The 13,335-nt window shown below is 47.2% G+C and overlaps 1 protein-coding gene across 1 annotated transcript in view; it reads left to right on the top strand.

Annotated features, from left to right (window-relative positions):
* MRTFB (myocardin related transcription factor B) overlaps positions 1-13,335 on the top strand; it is a 336,737-nt gene that overhangs the window by 35,441 nt on the left and 287,961 nt on the right. Inside the window, exon 2 of the mRNA XM_032242720.1 lies at positions 4,306-4,449. The gene's annotated coding sequence lies outside the window, so the exon portion shown is untranslated. The remainder of the gene's footprint in view (positions 1-4,305; positions 4,450-13,335) is intronic.

The raw sequence follows: 13,335 nt of genomic DNA, 5'->3' as shown, positions 1-13,335 counted from the left end.
CCAAGAGATTGAGACCATACTGGCCAACATGGTGAAACCCCATCTCTATGATTAGGTGGACATGGTGGCACGTGCCTGTAGCCCCAGCTACTCACGATGCTGAAGTAGGAGAATCGCTTGAAACCAGGAGGCGAGCTGAGATCACGCCACTGCTCTCCAGGCTGGCAACAGAGCAAGACTCCGTCTCAAAAAAAGAAGAAAAAAAAATCCTTATAAATTCTCTCGCTCTCTCTCTTTCCTTCTTTCTTTCTTTCTTTTTTTTTTAAATGGAGTCATGCTCTGTCACCCAGGCTGGAGTACAAAGGTGCAGTATCTACTCACTGCACCCTCCACCTCCCAGGTTCAAGCGATTCTCCCACCTCAGCCTCCTGAGTAGCTGAGATTACAACCGTGCTCCACCATGCCCGGCTAATTTTTGTATTTTTAGTAGAGACAGGGTTTCACCATGTTGGCCAGGCTGGCCTTCAATTCCTGACCTCAAGTGATCCCCCCATCTCAGCCTCCCAAAGTGCTGGGATTACAGACATGAGCCACTGCGCCTGGCCTTCGTAAATCTTTTCTTAATACCTACTGATTCTTTTATATGCTCTTTGTGGACTAGGGATTTGGACACTGAGGGGTTCAAGTGTGAGATGAGCTCTAAAGTGCTGTGAAAATCAACATCTTCATCTGGAACCTCACTTTGTGGTTTTATATCTACCAGATCTTACTGTATCCTTGTAATTTCCTGGTTTGCCACCCTGTTACACGTAAAATGGAGATACTTTTCCTACTCACCTTATGGGGTTTTTAATCTAATCTAAAAGACCAGAACACTGTCAGTACAGTCTGAACCAGGATCCATTCCCAGTGGGAGCAGCCAAATTCCTCGTCCAGGGCATTTGGAAGTGGCATCCTTTCTCCACGGCTCCTTCTAACTTAGCGTGTGAATGAGCATTTACAGTTGAAATGACACAACTGATGTTTGCTAAGGGCTAAGCAGAGTGCCTGACCCTGAGTAAGACCTCAGACACGTGTGGATGTTATTCGCTCTGAATCCCCAGCCCCTCACCAAGGACATGACACATTGCAAGCGTTCAGTAAGTGTGAATGAATGACTTGCAAATTACTAAGTATATTTCAAGGCAGAATGAAATAAGTGCTAAGGAAGTGTACAAGTTCCATATAGTGGCAACCAACGGAAGCAGGGGATAATTGTGACTGCTGCAGCCTGGGGAAAGCCTCTGCAGGGAGGTAGAGTTTGGGGTTTTGAGCAGGAGGAGAATGGAGAATGAAGAAATGCATCTTGTTCCTGGTCCTCCATTGGGAGAATGGATCCACTAATTCACTATAAAGGACCAGGATGGTACATGCATTTTTTTTTTCTTTTTTAAATTTAAATTTTTAATTTTTGTTTTTTTTTTTTATTTTTTGAGATGGAGTCTGGTGCTGTTGCCCAGACTGGAGTGCAGTGGTGTGATTTTGGCTCACTGCAACCTCTGCCTCCCAGGTTCAAGCAACTCTCCTGTGTCAGCCTCCTGAGTAACTGAGGCTATAGGCGTGTGCCATCATGCCCGGCTAATTTTTGTATTTTTAGTTGAGACAGGGTTTCACCACATTGGCCAGGCTGGTCTCAAACTTTTGACCCTGTGATCCACCCACCTCAGCCTCCCAGCATACTGGGATTACAGGCATGAGGCACTGCACCCATCCTAAAATTTTTAAAACATTTTTTGAGATGAGGTCTTGCTGTGTTGACCACACTAGTCTCAAACTCCTGGCCTCAAGCAATCCTCCCATCTCTGCCTCCCAAAGTGCTAGGATTATAGGCATGAGCCACTGCACTGGCCACTGCATGCATTTCTGAATAGCCCAACAGGGCTAGAGAAGGGAGTGAGAATGGGCTGTTGTTTATGGATGGAGCCAGGTTATTAGCTGGACCAATCAACTTTAACCAGCTTAAACAGCAAAGGGGAAAGATTGGTTCGTGAAAGTGCAAAGTTGAAGTGTGGGTTCCAACACCAGGCCCAGCTGGATTCAGGCTTCACAGGATGCCACCAAGATCTGCTTTTCTTTTTATTTTTAGATGGAGTCTTGCTCTGTCACCAGGCTGTAGTGCAGTGGCGTGATCTCAGCTCACTGTAACCTCTGCCTCCTGGGTTCAAGCGATTCTCGTGCCTCAGCTTCCTGAGTAGCTGGGATTACAGGCATGTACCACCATAGCCAGCTAATTTTTGTATTTTTGGTAGAGATGGCATTCCACCATGTTGGCTAGTCTGGCCTCGAACTCATGACCTCATGATCTGCCTGCCTCAGCCTCCCAAAGTGCTGGGATTACAGGCATGAGCCACCAAACCCAGCCAAGATCTGTTTTTCAATGCTGCTTCCTCTCAGTACTGATTTCATTCTCAGCCAGGTTCCCGCTGTGGTAGCAAGGTAGCCACGGCACTTGGCAGGAGTACCTGCTCTCAGTTCAATTCCAGAGGGAAATCCAGTGTGTTTTCATCCTAGAATTCCCAGTTAAAGTGCTGAGATTCACTGCAATTGTCATATGTCTGTCCCATGGCCATGCCTGCAAGTCCTGTTGTTGGGGATTCAGGCTTAGGTCAGGACTAGTCAGGGGATCCCCTCTAAGACGAGGCACCAGAAGCACTCAGGCTGAGAGTACGAAGAGGTGGTACCAGAGACCTGTGATCATCCAGGGAGGGAGGAAGGCAGCTGGACAGGAAAACCAACAGATCGATACTCTAAGTATTTAATTTTTACTATCAGAGACCAGACTGTGGAGCTAAACTGCCTGGCTTCCACATCTGGCTTACCAGCTATATGGGCTGGAGCAAGGCACATAATCTCTTGGTGTCTCGGTTTCTGCATCTGTAGAATAGAAATAATAATAGCCTCTACCTCATAGAGGTTTGGAAAGAGTAAGTGAGTTTTTATTTTATTTTAATGTTCTGTTTGTTTGTTTTTTACTGAGGCGGGGTCTCGCTTTGTTGCCCAGGTTGGAGTGCCTTGGTATGGCCACGGCTCCCTGTACCTCATCCTCCTGGGCTCAGGTGATCCGCCTGCTTCAGTCTCCTGAGTAGCTGGGACTACTGGCGCATACCATCATGCCCAGCTAATTTTATTTTTTGAGATGAAGTTTGGCTCTTGTTGCCCAAGTTGGAGTGCACTGGTGTGATCTCGGCTCACCTCAACCCCTGCCTCCCAGGTTCAAGCAATTCTCCTGCCTCAGCCTCCAGAGTAGCTGGGATTACAGGCATGTGCCACCATGCCTGGCTAATTTTGAATTTTTAGCAGAGACGGGGTTTCTCCATGCTGGGCAGCCTGGTCTCCAACTCCCAGCCTCAGGTGATCTGCCCACCTCGGCCTTCCAAAGTGCTGGGATTGCAGGTGTGAGCCACCACGCCTGGCCTAAATTTTTTTTTTTTTTTTTTTTTTAGAGATGGGGTCTTGCTGTGTTGCTCAGGCTGATCTTGAACTCCCGAGCTCAAGTGATCCTCCTGCCTCAGCCTCCCAAAATGCTAGGATTATAGGCATAAACAACAGTACTCAGCCTATAAGTGAGTTTTTACAAAGCACTTAGAATAGTGCCTAGAATTACCCGTCAAGGGCTGAATGAAGGTTATTGACTCTGGTTATTATGATAGTGAGTGGGCCTTGTTGCCCCATGGCTTTGTGTTTACTCACAGTTATTCCAGGTGTTTCTGGCCCCCACTCATCTATCACGGTGATGTGATGACTCCGCTTCTAAATCATGCTTTTCAGGGTGATTCAAACCAAAGCCAGAGCAGATCCGGAACACAGGCCCATGTTGCTCCCCACCATAAAGACCAACGTGCATAACGAGGTCCTTTGAATTCACAGTTCAAGAATTGCCATGGACACCCTAGCCATTCCTGCGTTTGGCAGGACAAGGGAAGCCAGGAGGAAATCCTAGCACTTGGTGCTTCCCGTAGGGAGTTTGCAATCTAATCTCAGAGACCAGAACACTCTGTCAATGTAGTCTGAACTGGGATCCATTCCCAGGGGGAGCAGCCAAATTGCTCAGCCAGGACATTTGTAGAGCATCAGCCTCCCTTTACAGCTCCTTCTAACTCAGCATGTGAATGAGCATCTAGAGATGAAGACAGAATCGGGCTGAATCCCAATGTCTGACTCACCTGCTTCTTTCCCCTCTCCTGGACAACACGGGGAGAAAAAGTACAACTCTTCCCCAACGTAGTACCAGCAGGGTAACCCGAGAACATCCATTTAGCACGTCTGTCCCTGCAAAAGGGACCTTCCAGTGACACCAAGCTGAGCGTATCCTTACTCTATTTATAGGTGCTGTTTGTTTAATTTGAGTCCAGTGTCTAAGAATAAGTAATGAACTCATCTTGGGGACCAGCCAGAGCCTACAACTTTGAGACGACCCGTAAATCCCTTTCCCTTTCCTTCTGGTTCTGGAAGGGATTCTGTAGTTCAAAGGTGAGCCACTTTTGTTTGCTGGGCTAGGGTGGGCTTGAAACATGGACGTGTTTTGCAATTTGGCTTTATGATGATTTCTTAGTATGGTTTTGGGATCGTATTTTTTTTTTTTTTTGGTGTTTGGTTTTGGATTGGTGATTACAGAACAGATCTGTAAACTCTTTGTCACTTACAAATGATTGGCAAAGACCAAATATCTCCATCCCTTTGCAGTCTGATCTTCAGATACAAAGAGACCTCGTTGGGACTCAGATATCCCCCATTAAGGAGGGCATGGCCTTAGAGAAGAAAACTCCATTTCTTTTTAGTTTCCTTCTGACTTGGTAGGAGAAACTGGGATCAGGTTATCTCCTAAGGTCTGATACCATTCCTGGGATGCTGTTTTGTTATTTGCAGGCTATGTGATAAGGGCCAGTAGCCATGACCCACTTGAACTTTAAACATCTAACCCCAGGACTGGTTGTACTTGAGTCCAAAGTAGCATTGTCTCTTGCAAACAAATTCAGTTTGCACTTTAAGCTCCTTCCTTGCTGGCCCTGAGGTTTAGTGACCTCGAGAACCAGCCCACTGATTCTGAAGGGAGTAACCTAAATGCAGCCTTTGGGCTTGGTTCAGTGTATTTGTATATTGGAAGTGTGTTAGTCCTTCCTGACACTGCTATGAAAAACTACCTGAGACTGGGTAATTTATTAAAGAAAATAGGTTTAATTGGCTCATGGTTCCAAAGGCTGTACATGAAGCATAGCTTGGGAGGCCTCAGGAAACTTACAATCATGACAGAAGGCAAAGAGGAAGCAGGCACACCATACATGGCTGGAGAAGGAAGAATAGAGTAAAGGGGGAAGTGCCATGTACTTTTAACCAAGCAGATCTAGTGAGAACTCACTGTCATGAGAACAGCAAAGGGGAAGCCCGCCCCCATGATCATTCACCTGCCACCAGACCCCTCCTCCATCATTGAGGATTACAATTCCATATGAGATTTGGGTGGGGACACACAGCCAAACCATATCGTGTAACTTCCCCTCATTTTCCCTCTCCATTAATTTATCCTTTAGAAGATAACCAGGTGGCCTGGCATGGTGGCTCACACCTGTAATCCCATTATTTTGGGAGGCCAAGGTGGGCAGATCACCTGAGGTCTGGAGTTGGAGACCACCCTGGCCAACATGGCAAAACCTCAGCTCCACTAAAAATACAAAAATTAGCCAGGTGTGGTGGTATGCACTTGTAATTTCAGGTAGTCAGGAGGCTGAAGCATGAGAATCATTTGAACCCGGGAGGCGGAGATTGCAGCGAGCCAAGATCGCACCACTACACTCCAGCAAGATTTTTTTTTGTTTTTTGAGACAGAGCAAGACTCCGTCTCAAAAAAAAAAAATTAAAGAGAAGGTATCCGGGCTTCTCTGAGAAGGCAAAGAGCAGTGTCCATTCATTCATTTCTCCCAATGTCTGTGGCCCCTCTTCTCTATGCCAGATACTACTGTGAGCACAAGAGACACCCTGATGAAGGGAACAGGGTGATACAGAGGTGATAGGATCTGACCAACAGAGAAAACATTCAGCCTCTCTTCTTTCTTCCATTCATCCATTCTTCCATTCAAAAAGTATTTATGATGCATGGACTATGTGTTAGGCACAGGACTGGGTGACAAAATACAGCGGTGAGCAAAAGAGATTGCGCCTTGCCATTAAGTAGCTTGGAGCCCAATGGGGAAGATGGATATTAATGAAATAATCACCTGAATAAAGATACCATGACAAATGATGGTGAGCCCATGGTACAAAGGCCAGAGTGCCATGTGAGAGTGTAAGAGAGAAATAGACCTGGTTGGGTAAGCAGAGAGTGGATGAAGACTGAGCATACTTGAGATTCCCCCAGTGGCATGTTGTCTGTGGAGTACGGGGACAATCGATGGCTCTCTAGGAGGTGTGCTTTTGAGTTTCCATTAAAGCAGCACGGCGCCATCCACAGTCTTACCTGATTGTCCTGAGGATTGTCACAGGCTGATAGATCTCGGGGAGAGTTCGCACACAAATGAGGGTTCCATCTGGGTGATCAGCATGTTAAGGTTGTGACCTTCACTTACCAGTTTGCAGTGGACAGAGTGGCAGATAAGAGGACACTTCTCATTCCACCTCACTGGGTTAAGATGCAAACAAGAGCATCATCCCATGACGTCATTTTCAGACTGCCTGTACGTGGTGGCTCTATCACCACACTCAGAGACCAGGATGGAAAGATGGCCCCACGTTCCCCTCTGCAGTTTCACACAGACATGGGAGCATCTCAAATGTTCACATGCGATGGCTTTGCAAAGGAAATTCCTCAAAGAAACAGTTAGCATCATGTAGCATCTTTCTGTAATGTGGGGGTGACTTTGAGCCAATCCCTACAGGAGTCAGTTTTAGTTTATTTGAAAAAATATTACTATATTTTTCTCTTTTATGCCCAGCATTTTGTAGGCACCAAGTAAAAGCCAAGAAAAATGTAAGAAACTGCCCTGCCCTGAAAAAGTTTACAAGGATATTCAGAAAAGAATTTTCAGCCAGACATGGTGGCTCATGCCTGTAATCTTAACACTTTGAGAGACTGAAGCAAGAGGATCACTTGAGCCCAGGGGTTCAAACCAGCCTGGGTAACACAGTGAGACCCTGTCTCTACCAGAAAAAAAAACTAGCTGGACATGGTGGCACGTGCCTGTAGTCCCAGCTACTCAGGTGGCTGAAGTCGGGGGATAGCCTAAGCCCAGGAGGTGGAGGTTCCAGTGCGTCATGTTTGCACCACTGCACTCCAGCCTGTGTGACAGAGAGAGACCCTGTCTAAAAAAAAAAAAAAAAAAAAAAAAAAAAAATTCATTCATTTATTCAACAAATATTTGAGTACCTACAATATGCCAGACACAAAACCAGAAACCTGGTGAATAAGATAAGCACGATGCTTGCCTCATAGAGCTTACAGCCTAGAGAAAGGAGAGAGATACTCAAACCATCAAAAACACAATAATTTCAGGTGTTTTTATGTGCTAGACTGGTCAGAGACCTCTCAGAGAGCATGGCACTTGAGCAGCTATGCAAAGATTTAAAGGAAGAGCATTAGATGCAGGGAAACAGGAAGTGGAAGAGCATTAGATGCAGGGAAACAGGAAGTGGAAGAGCATTAGACATAGGGAAACAGGAAGTGGAAGGCAATGAGGCATGTAGCAGATTGGTTTAAGAAATAACAAGAAGGCTGGACACAGTGGCTCAAGCCTGTAATCCCAGCACTTTGGGAGGCCGAGGCAGGAGGATCATTTGAGGTCAGGAGTTCAAGACCAGCCTGGCCAACGTGGTGAAACCCTGTCTCTACTAAAAATACAAAAATTAGCCGGCATGATGGTAGGTGTCTGTAATCCAGCTACTCGGGAGACTGAGGCAGAAGAATCGCTTGAACCCAGGAGGTGGAGGTTGCAGTGAGCCAAGATGGCATCACTGTACTCCAGCATGGGCGATAGAGCAAGACTCACTCTAAAAATAAAATAAAATAACAAGAAGTGAGTGTGGCTACAGCTCAGCGAGAGGGTGAGTCATGGGCAGGCCAGGTGTAGAGTGTGAATTTTATTTTGAATGCAGAGGAAGCCTTTGGCAAGTGAAAATATGACACTTCAGCCTTAACTTATTGATCTACCTTGGGGAGATTCTGTAGCCACAGTGAAATTTTGGGAGCCATAGACCTGGGATTCTTTGCACTCAGAGCCCCACGTAAACCTACAGATGGAAAGAAAAGAAACTGGCCAGGCATAGTGGCTCTTGCCTGTAATTGAGGTACTTTGGGAGGCCAAGGCAGGAGAATCTCTTGAGTCCAGGAGTTCAAGACCAGCATGGGCAACATAGTGAGACCCTCTACAAAAAAATTAAAAAATTAGCTGGGCACGATGTTGCACACTTGTACTTCCAGCTACTCAGGAGGCTGAGGCCGGAGGATCACTTGAGCTCAGGAGTTTGAGGCTGCAGTGGGCTATGATCACACCACTGTACTCCAGCCTGGGACACGGAGCAAGGCCCTGTCTCAAAAAAGAAGAAAAAGGAGGAGGAGAAGAAGAAAAGGAAGGAGGAAGAAGAAGGAAGAAAGAAGAGGAAGAAGAAGAAGGAAGAGGAGGAACCAAGTCAGAGCCAAGAGGAGGAAGAAGAAGGAGGAAGAGGAAGAAGGAAGAGGAGAAGAAGGAAAGAAAGACAGAGAAAAAGAAAGAGAGAAAGAAAGTAATAAATTTATATTGGCCTGTTTCTTGAGCCTGGGAGGTTGAGGCTGCAGTGAGGCATGTTCATGCCACTGCACTCTAGCCTGGATGACAGCGTGAGACCCTGTTTCAAAAAAAAAAAAAAAAAGGCCAGGCATGGCGGCTCATGCCTGTAATCCTGGCACTTTAGGAGGCTGAGGAAGGCAAATTGCCTGAGATCAGGATTTCAGGACCAGCCTCAGCAACATGGTAAAACCCTGTCTCTACTAAAATTAGCTGGGTGTGGTGGCATATGCCTGTAATCCCAGCTACCTGGGAGGCTGAGGCAGAAGAATCACTTGAACCTGGGAGGTGGAGTTTGCAGTGACCAGAGATTCAAGATCTCATCACTGCAGTACAGCCTGGGCAATAGAGCAAGACTCTGTCAAAAAAAGAAGCAGTCCCTTCTAATCTCAGAGGCTTTCCTGGGTAGAAGAGGGTGAAACTGCAAAGTGAATAAACCATGTAATAGGTCCCTGCTTGTGGCTCAGCATATTTTTTGCCTTTTGGGGACAATGCCCTACGTGTCCTTCAAGAAGCCATGGTGCCCATCTTCTTGGGAATATGATTTGGCTCAATCAAGCCAGTCAGAAACATATTTCACATCCTGTCCCTGTACCAAGGTGATTGACTCTGGGATGGGCACAGAACCAAGTCAGAGCCAATGAAACTCAAGAAGACATTGTCTAGAGCCTTCTGACAAAAAAGGAAAGAAAAAAAAAAAAGAAGCTTTCTCTCTTTTCCATGGAAGCCATCAGTATGAAGATGCAAAGTGTAGAACCACTGCAGGCATGTGTGACTATGGGGAAGATTCTGGAACTGTTTGGGGTTGTTGGGGAGAATTGCATGGTCCCTAAGGGTGAAGCCAACACCACAGAAGGTAGAGCGAGAGATGGAGAACGCTGTGTCCTTGTGACACCATGGAGCCCCAGGATCAAACCTCGCCTGAAGCCAGACCTATTGCTGGAAGTTTTATTGCTCCACCAGTTAAATGCTCTTCATTATATAAGCTGGTGTAAGTGGAGTTTCCTTGCTGCATAAAGAACCCATATGATACAAACATTGCAGTAGGTACCCAACAGCACTGAAGGCCTCCTCTGCACCTTCAGTTTCTAGGAGGAAGTAAGCCTGTTCCAGGACCCAAATAAATGGTCTCGCCTCCCACTTCTCTATTTCAGCGTTTCCATGCCTCCTGTCACCATAGCACTGTGACTCTCATGGAAAGGCAGAGGAAGCAGAGGAGGAGAGGGGGCCTGTTTCCAGGCTGTGTTGCCACATTGGGGTGGAGGCTGGAGAGACAGAGGGAGAGAGAGGCGGCTTCAAGCCTGACATTTCAGGATAGAGATAACAGGGTAAAAATAAACTCCCAAGCGCCTGTAGCAGCAGCGCTTGCTTCCCTGGCTTCACAGTTCTCTCTCTTCACTTCAGGGACAGAAAGGTTCCTTTCGGGTCACTGCTTGGACTGCCTCTTCCCAGCCCCTGGCAGGGAGGCAGACGCATAGGTCATTGGTTTACATCCATCTGTCTATTCCTGCTCTTTCACCACTGGCAAGTCAAGGGATCGATCCCCTCCATCCCATAGCCTCTCTTTTTATTCTGAAAATCACCTTTCACATCTGATGCTCCAGGAGCTCGGTGAGATGAGTGAGGCAAGGGCCAGGGTCTCCCCATTTCCCAGATGGGAAAAGCAGTGAGGCCTGGAATGATGAAACAGCTTTCCCCAAATCACATGGCTCATTAGCGCTAATGTGTTCTGATCTAAAGCCAGGGCCTTTTCTGCCTTTCCGTTTTTGATCAGGAATAAAAAGAGTTTGATTCTCTCTATGCAGGGCTTGTGGACAGCTATGCAGGCTGGGTACACGCAGCACCTGGGAGTGGCATTCACATCACCTGGGACATAAGTATCATCATGTGTCTCCTGACAGCCACACCTCTCTGTCCCCTTTGTCCTCTCCCAATCACACCGTGTCCAAGTTTTGTATTTGCCAGTGAGCAACCTACTTGTTTACTGCAGAAGGATGGCTGGGATTACACAGTGTCAAGAAACCTGCCATGGCACGGCCACTGAGGTCCACAGAGGATCTCTGAGCCTCAGTTTTTTCTTTTCTTTTCTTTTCTTTTTCTTGAGACGGAGTTTCCCACTTGTTTGCCTAGGCTGGAGTGCAATGGCACGATCTTGGCTCACTGCAACCTCTGCTCCCAGGTTCAAGCGATTCTCCTGCCTCAGCCTCCCGAGTAACTGAGATTACAGGCGTGCGCCACCATGCATGACTAATTTTTTTGTATTTTTAGAGATGGGGTTTCTCCATGTTCCAGACAGGCTGGTCTGGAGCTCCCAGCCTCAGGTGATCCACCCCCGTCAGCCTCCCAAAGTGCTGGGATTATAGGCATGAGCCACCGTGCCCGGACTGAGCCTGAGTTTTCTAATGTTTAAAATGGTGATCAGAATATACCAATGTAGGATTAAATAAACCATTGCATGCCAGGTACCTGATCATCTAAACGTTGGCGCTTCCTGTGACAATGATAGCTTTTCCTATGCTGGTGTATGTGACAACGTCCCTCACCCTGGTCCACAGCACATACCCTTTGAGTTATTTCTCTCTCGGTGGCCAGGGATTTGCAACGAGCCATTTCATCAGTTAAGATGCTTATGGCTGCAACTGACCAAAACACTGATCCTCACTGGATTACATGAAAGGGAAGTCGCTTGGCTTGGCGGGCAGCCCCAAAGGTGGCCAAGGGTAGAGCCTAGCTTCAGGCACAGCTGGATCCAGGATTGAACCGATACCATCAGGACTGGGTTTCTTGGCTCCATTCTCATCTGAGTGCCCTCCTCATAGGGGCTACAGGGGTTCCAGCATCTCCCCTTCTTGGGTTCAAAGCCAGTGGGAAAGAGTCAGCTCCAGCATTCCCAGCAAAATCCTCTTTGCATCTCACTGCCCATCTAGAACCTATCACTGGACCCAGAGGAATGAAGACAGGCAAGGGCAGCCTGAGGCGGGTCCAGTCTGCTCAAACCCAGACCTGAGAGTAGTGAACGGTGATTGCCCAGAGCAAAATCAGATTTGGCCACCGAAAGCAAAGGTGACTTCTGCAGCCGTCCACACGCTTTGGCTTTGTGCCCCATGGTAAACACTCATGAATTGACTTCTGTAATCCCAGGGAAGAGGTGGGCTTCAAACAGGCTGTAAAATCAGGCTGGCAGCTCCAACAGCTCTCATCCGAAGTTCCCTTGGTGCCATCTGCTGCCCAGCTGGACCCACTGTCCTCAGACCGGAGCCTTCCCCTAGCTTGATCTGTAGCCTGCCACCTGCGGAGCCCAATTCCTTGAATAAGGACTGGCAATCTGGGTGCTTTTTCAGGCCTCTGCCATGAGGCATTATATCCTGGTTCCAACTCTGCTAAAAACAGTAGTAAATTTTGTGTCTACTAAAAATACAAAAAGTATTCGGGCAAAGTGGTGGGCACCTGTAATCCCAGCTACTTGGGAGACTGAGGCAGAAGAATCAGTTGAACCCAGGAGGCAGAGGTTGTAGTGAGCCAAGATAGCACCACTGGACTCCAGCCTGGGCAACAGAGCAAGATCCATTAGAAAAAAAAAAAAAATGCAAGGTTAGCAAGTGTCCGGGAGGTGTTAATGACCTGGGCTAGCACCAACTTAAGACTCAGTGAAATTAAAACAAATTAGAAAGATAATAACTTCTGCTAGGTGATTCCGCTATGTTGAATGCTGGAGGGGTACATTTCATGTTAATTACCTGCATCATTGACAATTCTCTCATGTACTGGTGAGTCCACCACTCTAACCGTGCAAATACCGTTTATACTGGTCAACTAGCAACCACAAAGACACTCTTGATGCTGTCTCCCTCTCCCATCCTCCTCCCCAAGGCTGCAGGAGAGATGGAAAAGAGGCGGGTAAGAGAACACGGAAGATTTCTTTAAAAATAATTATGGTAATTATGTATGCATTTCCAGGGGGAGATTCTGGGAATTATTCCTAAAATGCTGGAAAGAATTTTCTCTTTTGATCTCGATTCTGAGCCAGAGAAAATCAAATTAAGAAAGAAAAGCAACAGAGAATTCTCGGTGGGGAGGAAGGAACGGGGTTGGGGCTGCTCGTGAGTTTCTGGGGAAAGATGGAGAAAAGGAAAGTCCTCTGACACCTTTCTCTAGATGTTGGTAGACTTAGGAGGAAGTGAGAGAGAAAAGATGAGACAGGTGAGGTTATGTCCTTACATCTTTCCGGCAAGGCTTCTCCCTCCCCTCATGGGGCCACGAGGATGGTCCCCTTTGAGCTACTGAGGACATAGTTCTTTGTAGCTTTTCCCACATCACACGTGTCTGGCTAGGCATCCTCCACAGTGGCCCTCCCTTGCAGAGGAGCCCTGCGAATTCCAGCCAACACTCCCAGAGCCGCCACAACAAGATGAGCAAGCGTAGGCGTGTGACGAGGTTTTTGTATTTTTTTCTTAATCCTCCCTTTCAGGCACTGGAAGAAATGGTCCTGTCACTTCTCTACATTTTCTTCCGCGGTTGCTAAGCAGCACGCCTCTGCCCCTTCCACTTCCCTCTGTTCCTGCTTTCTTGTCTCTCTCCACCCTCCACCCCCGCACACTCACAGTGC

Source organism: Sapajus apella, unplaced genomic scaffold, assembly GCF_009761245.1.
Source record: "Sapajus apella isolate SASKATOON/1434 unplaced genomic scaffold, GSC_monkey_1.0 scaffold51, whole genome shotgun sequence".
NCBI classification, from domain to species: Eukaryota; Metazoa; Chordata; class Mammalia; order Primates; family Cebidae; genus Sapajus; species Sapajus apella.
Note: the sequence above shows the minus strand (reverse complement) of the source record. Positions and strands in the feature narration are given on the sequence as shown.